Here is a 12,269-nt window from a genome sequence, read left to right as displayed (position 1 = left end):
GTCTGAATGGCGGGGTTCTGCGGGAGATAAACATCAGGCCCAGGAAAGCTGCGCCCCTTTGTTTTCCACAAGCTCTCACTTAACAAGGTCTCTTTTAAGCGGTATGCCTGTGCAACCCAGAGCATTTCCTTTGTTCCACGGGATGCTGTTTTTTCATGTTTATGAGGAAGGCATGTGTTTTCTTTCATTTTTTTTCCTTTACCTTTTCTAAAACGTCTTTTTGCCTACATAAGGTGAAAAAGCAGAAAGGAGGGAACAGTAAGTTAGTTACTGTTTGAGTCTTGGAAGGGATGAGAAGGGAGCCGGCCTTACAGTCTCTCACCTAAAACACCAAAGAAGAGATACATCCTAGGGTTCGGGGTCTTCCTGCTCGTCCCTGTGGCTCTCATTCTTGATCACTCACGGGCTGCACTTCAAAGCAGCTATCGACTAGTCAGGGACCAAAGGAAAAAGAAATCGGAGGGGTCCGTTTTAGGAGAGGGCTGGGTATCTAAGTAGTAAGCCCTGGCTTTGACTCCGAATTTTATCATTTTCTAGCTGCATGACTTTATTAATCAACTAAGCTCCAGTTTCAGCATCTGTAAAACAGGAGTAATAATAGTAACTACTCCACAAGGTAGTGGTGAAGATTAAATTAGCTAATACAATAACTAGAAAGCACCTAGCACACACCATGGCACACAATAGCAGCTCAATAAATTTTAGCTCTTGTGATATAAAGAACATTTTATATTAGGAACTCCTGATTCTGAAAAGGCAGGGATCAGCATAAGGTTGAGCTCTCAAAAACGATCCCCTACTTCTTATAATCTGAAAAATCCCTGTGCGCCGTTCGGTGACACCACCCGCACTAAAGGCTACTGAAGAGATGTACTGTGGAATATAAGGAGGTGTATCTTATTTTCAAAGGGATTATCTTATCTCTGATGTTGGGCAATAGTGATTTTCCATACACAGGCAAGAATTTTATAGACTCCCCTTAATAGCAATGTGCCAGGATCAGTAACAGTGACAATATATCGTTTCGTGACTCCAGATTCAACTCTTCCTCAACATACTGGAGCAAAATGCCAGCTAAGTGGGGATTTTACTGATTTAGCTGTGGAGGAAAGAAATTCTGCAGATCAGATCAATACAGCCAGTAAAAACAAACTGCAGAATGCCCATTTTCTGCCGGAGGTCTGTGAGTGAGGGCAGGAGAGGAGGCACCTGAATTATTCCTGAGCACTTCATCAGGAGTGCTGGAAACAGCACTTGAAAACCACTGCAGGCAAACGCTATGATTTTAGGTCACCATGATTAAATGATATGTCTTGCACAAAAAGTTAGAGTTAACATTATTTTTTTTGTTCCGAAAATTAGAATCCATAAGAGAATAGTTTTAATCAATCTAAGTACCGGGACAAGCCCAAACCCCCAATTAATTCTTTCAGTGATATTTGGGAACCACATCTCCTGCAATAAGAAGATATAAACTTAGAATATTATTATTTTTGGACAGTTGGCAGCCATATATGAAAGCATGACTAATCATGACTACTTTTAAAACTGTTTTATCATTATCATCAATGTCATTGCCATTATCATTAGATTTTTTACTACTAATAATTATACTTCAGCACAACAGCCATATTCCTTTTATCTGCCTAAGGAAGTTGTCAGTTCAAAGATCAGCCATGTGCAATTATGAAGAAGACTGATAATATCACAAAGGGATCACAATGGCACTGACGCATACTATTGATAAGGGTGTAAATTAGTGGTTGTGTTGAAGGACAATTTAGTCTTGTCTATTATAATAGAAAGCCTATATTTGCTCCAACCTCAGAGGGCCGCTGCTCAGTAACTCTCAGAGAAAAATAACGTCTCCAGAAATGAAAAGAGCCCAGGAGGCTCAGTGAAGGGCTGTGTGTGTGCAAGTGAAAACATGGATATCATGGGAACACCCTTCATTCAGGGACTGGTTAAAGAAGCTGGACTTGCCCATGGTGTTAGAAATTATGAAGCCTTAAAATGAATGTCTTCACATAGACACGAAAAGGTATCTATAATCAGAGGCACATATTTAACAATTGTCTCTTTGGAAGGAGGCAGAGGGAAGTCCTGATTTGCAGCATTTACGCTTCCTGTGGTGTAAATCCTCCTTCCACCATGGCCAATTTCAAGCTGCCAACGTGACGGTACCGAATGTGAAGCTGGGAAGATATGCACACAACTGGTTCTTACAGGCTCGTGCCAGTCGGCCCCAGCACACCACTGTCACTGTATGGTTATGAAAGGGGCAGGGCCATGTGTACAATATGCAGCATAACTAAACCACACATCTGTATGCCCTATTCTATATAGATATGCATAAAAGTCAATAAGTGGGCCACCTTTGGGGAGGAAAGAGAACCTGCTGGTGTTAGATAGTGGCTTCTGCTTTGTATCATTTCAGTACTTTTAAGCTGAAAATGTATTAACTGTGTGATCAGGCTAAATTTAAAAGAATGATGACAATTATATGTGTCATGTCCTAGAAATGTTGGTGAGATTTTGATCAGTTGGCCCGAGACTGGCTTGCACTCAGATGGATGGATAACTTTGAGGATCAAGGCGAGGGAAAGAAACAAAGAGAATTGTGGGAGTCCATAGGTGATGTACAGGTTGTCCAGGTGAGGCTGGTGTTTGATTAAAGTACAAAAAACGAAAAAGAGAATGGAGAAGAACGGGAAGCTAGAGGTGGGGAAGAAAAAGCAACTTAGGTGGGAACGAGGAAATAAGCAAAGCCAGGAGCCCCTCCATGGAGCAGCCCAATAAGGGAGGAGGAGGTGACGTAGGGAACAGCCGCGGACTATGACGGATTTGGGTGGGTGAGTACAGCCGGCACCGTGGCGCTCGGCTGTGGGAGGCAGGGGAGGGGAGACCCTGTGCGCCTGGAGTGTGTTCCCTGATTGGGTGGTAAGGATAGCTTATGAAATGCTGCCAATCGGGAGCTGAGCTCCTCTACTGACAGCAGGCGGTGAGGATCAGAGACACAAGGTTTGGGGAAAGTGGACAAGGTGTGAACTCGTCCTCAGGAAGGATGGGCGTGCGGGCCACGCTCTTGTATGATTGTAGGGGAGTGTGAGGGCCCAGTCTGAGGTGGGGACTCTGAAGTCATTTGAAACCTGTTTTCCCTGTTACATGACCTTCTCCAATTTTGAGGCCCTGGGGCAGATGTGAAGGCAAGAAAAGATGAGGAATCTGCCTATCAGGTCTGTCCCCTCACACAGTGAGACCAGAATGTCATTCAGAGCATCTAGGCCTCAGTTTCGACACCTGCGAAGCGGAGACAACAGCACATATCCTGTGCTATTCTTGGGCTGTGGGAGGACCGGGAAAGAAGCAGAGGGGAGAGGATGTGGAGAAGCAGAAATGGGCTGTGTGTGTCTTAAAGCCTCAGGTCCCAGGCAACTGCTCGTGTCTCCGAGGTCCCAATAAATCTCAGGGGAAGATAAAGGGTCACTTGATAATGGAAGGCAGCTACGTGGCCGTGACCCAGTCTATGACCAGGGCAGGAGAAATTCCCAGTAAGAGGTGTTCTGAGAAGCGTTTGACCTCACTCAGAGGCACAGGAGAAGGTGAATCCACAGATGCACAGAGGGAACACTGGTCCTCAGCTTCCAGATTGGCCAGCAGAAGTCAATGGCGCCTGATCCAAGTCCTACAGCTCGTTTGAGAAAGAAGTCTGCGTGTGTACACCAAGGAGAAAGGGGACTCCTGGAATCCTGCTTTCACCTCCAGTGAGCTGAGGTGGGGTCCTAGCTTCTGCCCAATTCCCTCTATCCTGGCGGAACATAGTTGTGCTATAAACATATCTGGTCCTCGTGTGTGATATGCATCACAATTTTTATACTGATTAATACACCCCACAAAATGCCTAGAATCCGCCTTCATAATATATCCTGGGTGGATGTTCAGGTCAGACCCAAATAGGAAAGAGTGATTCCTAATTGGTTGATCATTGCCCATACCCGCCACACATGGTGGCTTTCCTTCTGTTCAGGGCCTTTAAATTTTAATGTCTGTCTAGAATGTTCTTCCTCCGTGACTTTTCAGGCTAGCTCATTCCCATCTTTCAGGTCCCAGCCAAAATGCGTGCCACTTGTCGGGGTATAAATACAGTCTGGACGAAATCATGACATGTCTTGAATATTATCCTAAGGAGTTAGGACACCATTTTGAAGGCAAAGGGGGAAATTCAACAGATGTTTTTGAGAACAGTTTTTTTTTTGTTTTTTTTTTTTTTTTTTTTATCAGAGCTTAAGATAAATAATCGTTGTAGTGTTTTATAGGATTAAAAAGGGTCAGGACTGAAAGCAAGGAGACCCATTACAAGGCCATGGCAACAGCTGAAATGAAAGATGAAGAAGGTCAAGAGGAGCGATAGGGAAGATTGATTGAAATAAGAGTGATGAATCAATAAATGATAAATACACATAAACACATACTTTTTTGCTCACATGCCTCAAACACAGAACATCTTCAGATCAAAACAGAAGAAAAAAGCATGTCCAACAAATTCATCTGTGAAAATATGTGACGAGGCCTGCACCTTGTGGCTTTCGTTTGGGATTTGGGGTGTCAGACCCACTCAGCGCTGGGTGGAAGCAATGCAGAGAGAAACATCATTCTGTTCTTCTAATTTACACATGAAGTCAAGTTTGTGTCTGAAAATCAGCTCTTTATTGATCTTAACCTTGTTAATATTCATGAAGCTCTATCAAGAAGTAGTAGATTTTAACACAGTGGCCCTCACACCCTAAATCAATTCTCATTGATTTCAATTGGCTTCTTTCATCCAAGCACTAATGTCAGCCCTTCTCATGAAAACCTGTTCCCAAGGTCCTTGGGAACACCTGAGAGGTATAAGAAGCTGGTCTGCCCTACCTGCCATGGTCTGGACTTTGGAGCACTCAGAGTAGGCAGAGATGGAGTTTGAGAAGCACCTGGTCCCTCCTTGGGGCTTTGTGGGTCTGGCCGCCTCCAAGATCCATTCATGCACAGAGCCATGCTTTTTCCAGTCTCAGCCACCAGGAGGGACACCTTCAGGAACCAGTCAATTTCAGGAAGAGGCTGATTTTTCCAAAAGCTTAGATGCTACCGGTCCTTAAAAGCCTCTAACAAGCTCAGATGATAACCAATGCAATTCTGTCCTCAAATGCAGTGAAGTCAAGTTCAGAGCAGGATCCCACAACAAAGCCCATAGCTCTGGCTCCGAACTCCATCATCTCCCTGATCTGCCCAAGGACCAGTTCTGGGGCTGAGCCTTTTCTTACAGTAAAGGTTTCCTTTGATGTTCTGGAAACCCAATTCAGGTGACTTTTTAAAAATTATATTTTCCTTTTCTTTTTCTTTCAGTTATAAATTTTGTTTTTTGCTTTATTATATTTTTGTTCTCTTTCATGAATTCAATGTATTTGCCTCATGTAGTAGGAAAAATGACCAGATGAACAGTTGTAGGGCCTCATTGCTTCCTGACTATACCCCTAAAGAAGGAAAGTTGTCATTGAACTTGGTAAAGCTTGTGAACACCAGCCCCAGGACAAGAAACTGAGGGAAGCCTCTGGCCAACATCCAGCAAGAACCTGAATTCTGCCAACAACTATATAAGCCAGTCCTTCCCGGAAGAGCCTCAAATGAGACCCCAGCTCCGACAGACACCTGATTACAGCCTTTTAGGGGACCAAGCTAAGCTCTGCCTAGACTCTGTATCCACAGAAACTGTAAGGTAATAAGTGTGTATTATTCTAAGCAACTAAATTGTGCTGATTTGATACACAGCAATACATAACTGACACAACACTTGTGTAGGTTTGCATAGCTGTAGGCTATTACAATTTAGTAGCTGAGATATCAAATATCAGGCCATCTAGAATCCACTATAACTTAAACTCCATTTATTAAGAGATCTTGGTAGGAACTGGGTGCTGATTTTACATTTCTAACCCACCCCATACCCTTTGACATAGAAACTGAGCTGCTAAGACATTAATTAGATTTTCCAATATCACCTAGCTTGACAGCAGTGGAGCATTGCTTCAAAATGGGTCTATCCGACTCCAAATGTGCTCTTAAACTTTGAGCTGCCCCAGAATGCTGGCACTACCTTATAGAGATTGAGGCCCTAAACACGGACTAGGTAGGCCTTTGCCTGTCTAAACGGCTGTGCTGGCCTTGTGACATAGGTATTACAGGTGAGGAAACTGAGGCTCATGGATTTCAATCATTTCATCGCATCCTCAACACTTGCTGGGACCAGGATTTGAACCTGAATCAGTTAACTTCAAAACCCACACTATTTCTAAATCTTTCACTGCTTCTTTGTTCTGAATAAACATATAGCCTAAGTCTGCCCTTTTAGTTATCATCTCGATTTAGCAAACTCCTCTGAATTGTTCTTTCGTTTGTTCATCCAACATTTACTAAGCATTAGCTTTGTGCCAAGTGCGTTGTAGGCCTTGAAAATACAAAGAGAGACAAGGCGGAGCCTTTGTTCATATCTCACTGCAGATTGTTCTAGTGGCCAAGGGCAGGTCTATCATTTGCTTTTGTATCTCTAGCACTAAATATGGTACCTGGAATTTAGCATGCAGTAAATTTTTTCAGCATTTTACATTTTTTATTTTTAAATTACAGTTGACATAAAATACTGTATTAGTTTTAACTGTACACCACAGTGATTACACAAATAAATATGATCACTGGCTCTCCGTGTTGTTGGGGGAGAGCCTCCTTTGCCCCTACTTTTGGAAGCTGCATCTTTCACTCCATCAGGTGGTCCCTAAATATATCACTCACCTCCACACCTCCACACCTTTTCCTGTGATCCCAATTCCCTCTCAACACTTGAAATGACCTCCCCCTCCTTCTTCTCCTGTCTGCATCGTTCAAAGCCCTGAAATGTTACCACCTTTCTGCAGCTCCCTCTATCAGAACAATTAATTATGCCCTGGTCCCTTTCCTGCAGCCATTTTACACATTTTGGTTGTAACATATTCCATTATAGTTATTTGGTTTCGAATTTCTTTCCTCTCCCAGGCTAGGAGTAACTGTAAATCTGATTTCCTACTAAGCACAGAGTAGCAATTCAACAAGTGCTGGATGAACCAAATTCAGTTCTTTCATTCCACAAATATTTACTAATCACATCCTATATGCCAGGAATTTGGTTAAGGGACTCAGCAGAGAAAAAATGAGTAAAAGGTCCTGGATCTCATGGAGCTTATATTGTATTGATTCCACTTGAAATGTCTCATTCTGTTGGGTCCATTGGCAAGGTTTTAATAAGCTTCCTTTTGTCTTTCAGTTGGATGCCAGGTCCTGGCTCTATGACTTGGAATTTACCTTGGGGAGCCAGTTTGTGCAAACATATCTCCAAGCCCTGGGAAATCCTCAAAAACTCTGTAAACTGAGGGGGCCATGTTGTTAACAGACTTATCAGTGCAAATCTGGCCAAATGAAATTGTCTTCTCAGAAGCAGCCGCTGTGGGAAGCCATGCTCCTTAGTGAGGTTGCCAATGTTTTGACTATTTTTGGACTCTGATTTTGGAGCCGTGTGTGGAATTTATGGCCCATTTGTGAACAGGCTCAATGTGGGGAAATGTCCCTTTTCAAGGCTTCATTTGCCACTAGATAATTCCAGCAGGGTTTTGTAGACAAGGCAGGTGAATGAACTTACCCATGCAGCTGTGCGGGAGCAAGAAAAAGAAAAGGAAGAACCACAGATATATGCACGTGCCTTTGTTAGGCAGTGAGTGACCCCATCTCTTAATAAATGTTGCTCACACAGTGACCTATATCTTGATTGGTAATGTCTCTTCTTGATTACAATTCATTCACTCATTCCCTACTGGTTGTATCGATGTATTGATATGCATCGATACGATGTCATCAGTGTATGTCATTACAGCTGGTGTCTCCAATTTCCCTTACTCACAAGTAGCATTCCCATGAGTGTTTGTGCACGTGTGTGAAAGATAATTGAGGGCAAATACTTAGCAACTCAAGTGTAAGGTCACCGAGTGTGTACATCTTCGATTTGATTTGTTATTGCTAAATTGATAACCAAGCGAGTCACACCAATTTGCATTTACTCTGGCCATGCATGAGAGTTTCTCTTTCTTCACATACTCAGCAAAAATCGGCATTGCAGAATGGGTGGGAAAATGGTGTCTCATTTTAACTTGCATATCTGTGACTTATTAATGTGGTTGAGCTCTTTTATATAAATATTGGGTGTTTGATTTGCATATGCTGCACTGCCTCGGTATTCTTTGTCCATTTTTTCCAGTGGACTATTTGGCTTCAGGTTATTGATTTATAGGAGTGCACCATATATACTAAATAGTATCCTTTCATCAGTTATTTATACAAGCATCTGCTGTCATATTTTACTTGAGTACGTTTAGTTAAGTGAATCAGTCCTACCCTTGATGTTTCGTGTCTTTTGTTTACTGTTTTTGAAAAACCTACAACCTCTCTGCTCCAAGATCACACGTACAGTTTCATACATGTTCTTCTAAAAGTTCCATTATTTTAGTATTTATTACTTCAAGATTTGATGTTTGTATATAGTCTGAAGTCAGGATAAAGTGTATTTTTTCTATAATGATAGCCTTTCCCCTACAACATGTATTGAATAACACATCCCCTCTCACTAGCATTCATTTGTTTTGCCATCTCTGTCTTTCACCAAGTTTCTGTGTGTATTTAAGGGTTTTTTTTCTCTATTGTCTATTCCATTCCTTTGATTAACTTGTCTATTCTGTACCAAATTTACACTGTTTTAATTGTCATATTTTCAAAATAAATCATACTAAATGGAAGTGCAAGACCCCCCCCCCTTCCTTCTTCACAAGCATCTTAGCTACCTCCGGACCTTTATTTTTCCATGAATATCTTCAGACTGATTTTGTTCCAAAAACAAACTGTTAAGATTGGATGAACTTTCCTTTGTTTTAAATTGAGTCCATTTTTTCATCAAAGAGTAAAATATGCCTTTAGGAAAAGGAGGCAGAAGAGGCCCTGTGGTACTTTTGGGCCTCAGGACCCTGGAGCCAGAGGTTTCCTGTACTCCCTTGGCAGAGAATACACTCTTGGAGACCTGCAGGGAAAGGCAGCGTGTCAAAGGCAGGATTCAGGTATGCCTGAACTCATAGCCAAACTGCCATCAGAGACCTTCTCAGTCACACCATCACATGCGCAACCTGGAGCCCGGGCCCAGGTCGTCCCTCCAGCACGTGAACACAGCTTCAGCTCGCCACTGGACTCCAACTACAGCAGCATTGTGGCTCCCAGTGTGACATCCCCCCACCACCACCACCGAGATATTGAACTCGTTGGGTGTCCCCAGTCCTTGCCCAGTTCATGTCGTCACCTGCTCCCAGTTTCAGTGTCGCGTCTTTCTCCCTGAAAGATTAGGTTCTCTCCTCCCCTCGTGATCACGCTGCCACCAGACTTCTTCTAAAGCGTGGCATCTCTCCAGGGATGCTGGCCAAGACTTCACAGGGCTGTACGGATACCGTAGCCACTAACTATATAACCATTTAAATTTATATTTTAATTAATTAGAACTCTTAAAAGCAAAAATTCAACCCCTCCATCACATTAGCCACATCTGAAGAGCTCCATTGCTCCATAGCCACCTGCGGCTACCATCTCAGAACATCTCTACCTTCAGATACAGAAGGTTCTGTCAGACAGCACCTCAGAGGCTCACAGCATCTTCTGGTTCCCCATCGCAGTCCCCGCCTCTCTCTGTCTCTCCCTAGCCACCCACCGCCAATACGGTAAAATCAGGACATTCTCTCTGCCCCCTTGAGCACCTTGACTTTCCTGACTCTGGGTCAGTCTGCTTCTATGTCTAGAACACCTCGCCTTCTTCAGCTTCTCTTTCTACCAAGTCATTATCTTCCTTCAAGGCTCTGCTCAAACACCACCTCACCTCTGACAGCTTCTTTCCCGTCTCCTTCTCTCAGCTTCCATGCCCACTGTCTGCATCTCTACTGCACCCAAGCACTGTGTTATTAAATGAAATTCATGCAGGGAAGTGGCCACATCACAACGGTTCTCCCTCCCGTCGGTCAGTGCCTGCCTCCTGGACATTGCCAGTGCATAATTATGGAGTCCAGTCAAACACAAACTTCACCCTGTGTTAATCTGGTGTCTTCTAACACCACTCTGTTTTATCACTTAGCCCAGCCTGTCCACCCGCCTTTCTGTTCACTCCCCCACACTTAATTACATTCTCAGCAGACTGCTCTGCTGGGCTCCCTGTGTAGTTGAAGTGTTTGTGTAAACAGCAGAGAGATCCTGTTCATTATAAAGACTTCCTGACATTCACTGCAGCCAGTGCCGGTCTCCCCTGATTGTAAGGGAGATAAGAGCAGCCACTTGGAGACAGGAAGGAGCTTATTGAAGGGAAAGTAGCAGCCCTGAAGAGATAGAGCAATCAATATATACACATGGTTCATGGAGTACTGGGTTCTCACCCCCTTAGGAGAGACACAGAAAGAGAGATGGAGAAAGAGAGGGAGAGAGAGAGAGAACAGGAAGAGCAGAGAAATATGGATAGAAAGCAGAGATAAAGTCAGAAGAGAAGAGGAAAGCCATTAGAGAGAGATACACACACTCATAGAAAGAGGTAAAGAAACTCGAAGGTGTACTCTGAAGCGTAGCATCAGAGACAATGAGTGGAAGGTAAAGCAATGTTCAAGCTGCTGCAGCCCTCAGCCCACACAGCACGCTCACGCTGGTGCACTACAGAGCGAAATAGGCATTGCAAACTGAGCGTGCTCACACACAGAAAGTTGGTGGAACAGCCATCAAAAGAACAAACGGAAACCAAACTCAACTTCTGCCCCAGAATCTTAAAAGCTAGCATGGTCAGCCCTGAGTGTTGTTCACATGACCTGACTTGCCTCTCTGAAAAGATCCAGAAAGAAAAGCTTGCAATTCAGAATGTGCTCTGCCCCAGGACCTGTCCCTTGGGGGTCCCCTACCCAGACTTAACAAGAATCTGTCTTTGCTGTGGACGGCATGAGTTTGAGGATTTGGTGCGACAGGTAAATTATGACCAAAATATTCTTTCCCCAAATTTGGGACATCTGAGGTTTTCAGCGTTTGGGATGTGTCGGATAACATGATGCCTGCTTGCTGAAGAGGAATACCCTTTTAATGACAGTGACAGGCTCTCTTTGAGCCACATGAAAAATCTTGCCTTGTTTCTCTGCAGACACCTCAGAAGTCGATTCTCAAGTCCTATTAGCTTGCTCGTCAGTCTGGGTCCCTTGCTTTCTCCTTCACTCATCCATGCAGACACATTTATCAAGGACCTCCTGTGGGTCAGCACCATGCTAAATGCCAGAGTGGCAAATAAAACAAACATTTCTTGCACCTGGGGAGTTCAGTGTGTAGTGTGGATAAGCTGTACTAAACAAAGACTCATCCAAACAAGTATTGCACTGAAATATGGATATGTGCGATAAATTTAAAAGGCATGATGCCCCCCAAAGAATCGAAAGCAGAGAATCTGTGTTAGCTTTGGCTACTGTCACCAAATACCATAGACTGGCTGGCATCAACAACAGACACTTATTTCTCACAGTTCTGGAAGCTGGAATTCTGCATTCAGGGTGCCAGCATGGTTAAATTCTGGGGAGAGCTGTCTTCCTGGTGTGCAGATGGCTGACTTCTCATTCTGTCCTCACATGGCACAGGACGAAGCTCTGGGGTCTTTTCCTCTTCTTATAATTGCACTAATCCCATCATGGCAGCTGCATCTTCATGACCTCTAAATCTACTTACCTCCCGAAGACCCCATCTCCTAATAGCATCACATTGGGAGTTAGGGTTTCAATGTATGAATTTTAAGGGGACAGGATCAGTCCATAAAAGACTCCGACAGATACTTATATATGAATGTTCACAGTAGCACTCTTTACAGTAACAAAAATGGCAACAACCCAAATGGCCATGAATGGATGAATGATAAACAAATTATGGTATATACATACAATGAGATATTGATTACTCAGCCTGAAAAAAGGAATTAAGTACTAATATATGCTACATGAATTAACCTCGAAAACATGCTAAGTGAAAGAAACCCATCACAAAAGGTCACGTATTATGTAGAATATCTAGAATAAGAAAATCCATAGGGACAGAAAACAGATTAGTGGTTGCCAGGATCTAGGAGGAGGGGACAATAAAGGGACAGTAACTACTTATTGGGTACCATGTTT

This window comes from Furipterus horrens, unplaced genomic scaffold (assembly GCF_987537825.1).
Source record: "Furipterus horrens unplaced genomic scaffold, mFurHor1.1.pri manual_scaffold_8, whole genome shotgun sequence".
NCBI lineage: Eukaryota > Metazoa > Chordata > Mammalia > Chiroptera > Furipteridae > Furipterus > Furipterus horrens.
This window is presented reverse-complemented; position numbering follows the sequence as displayed.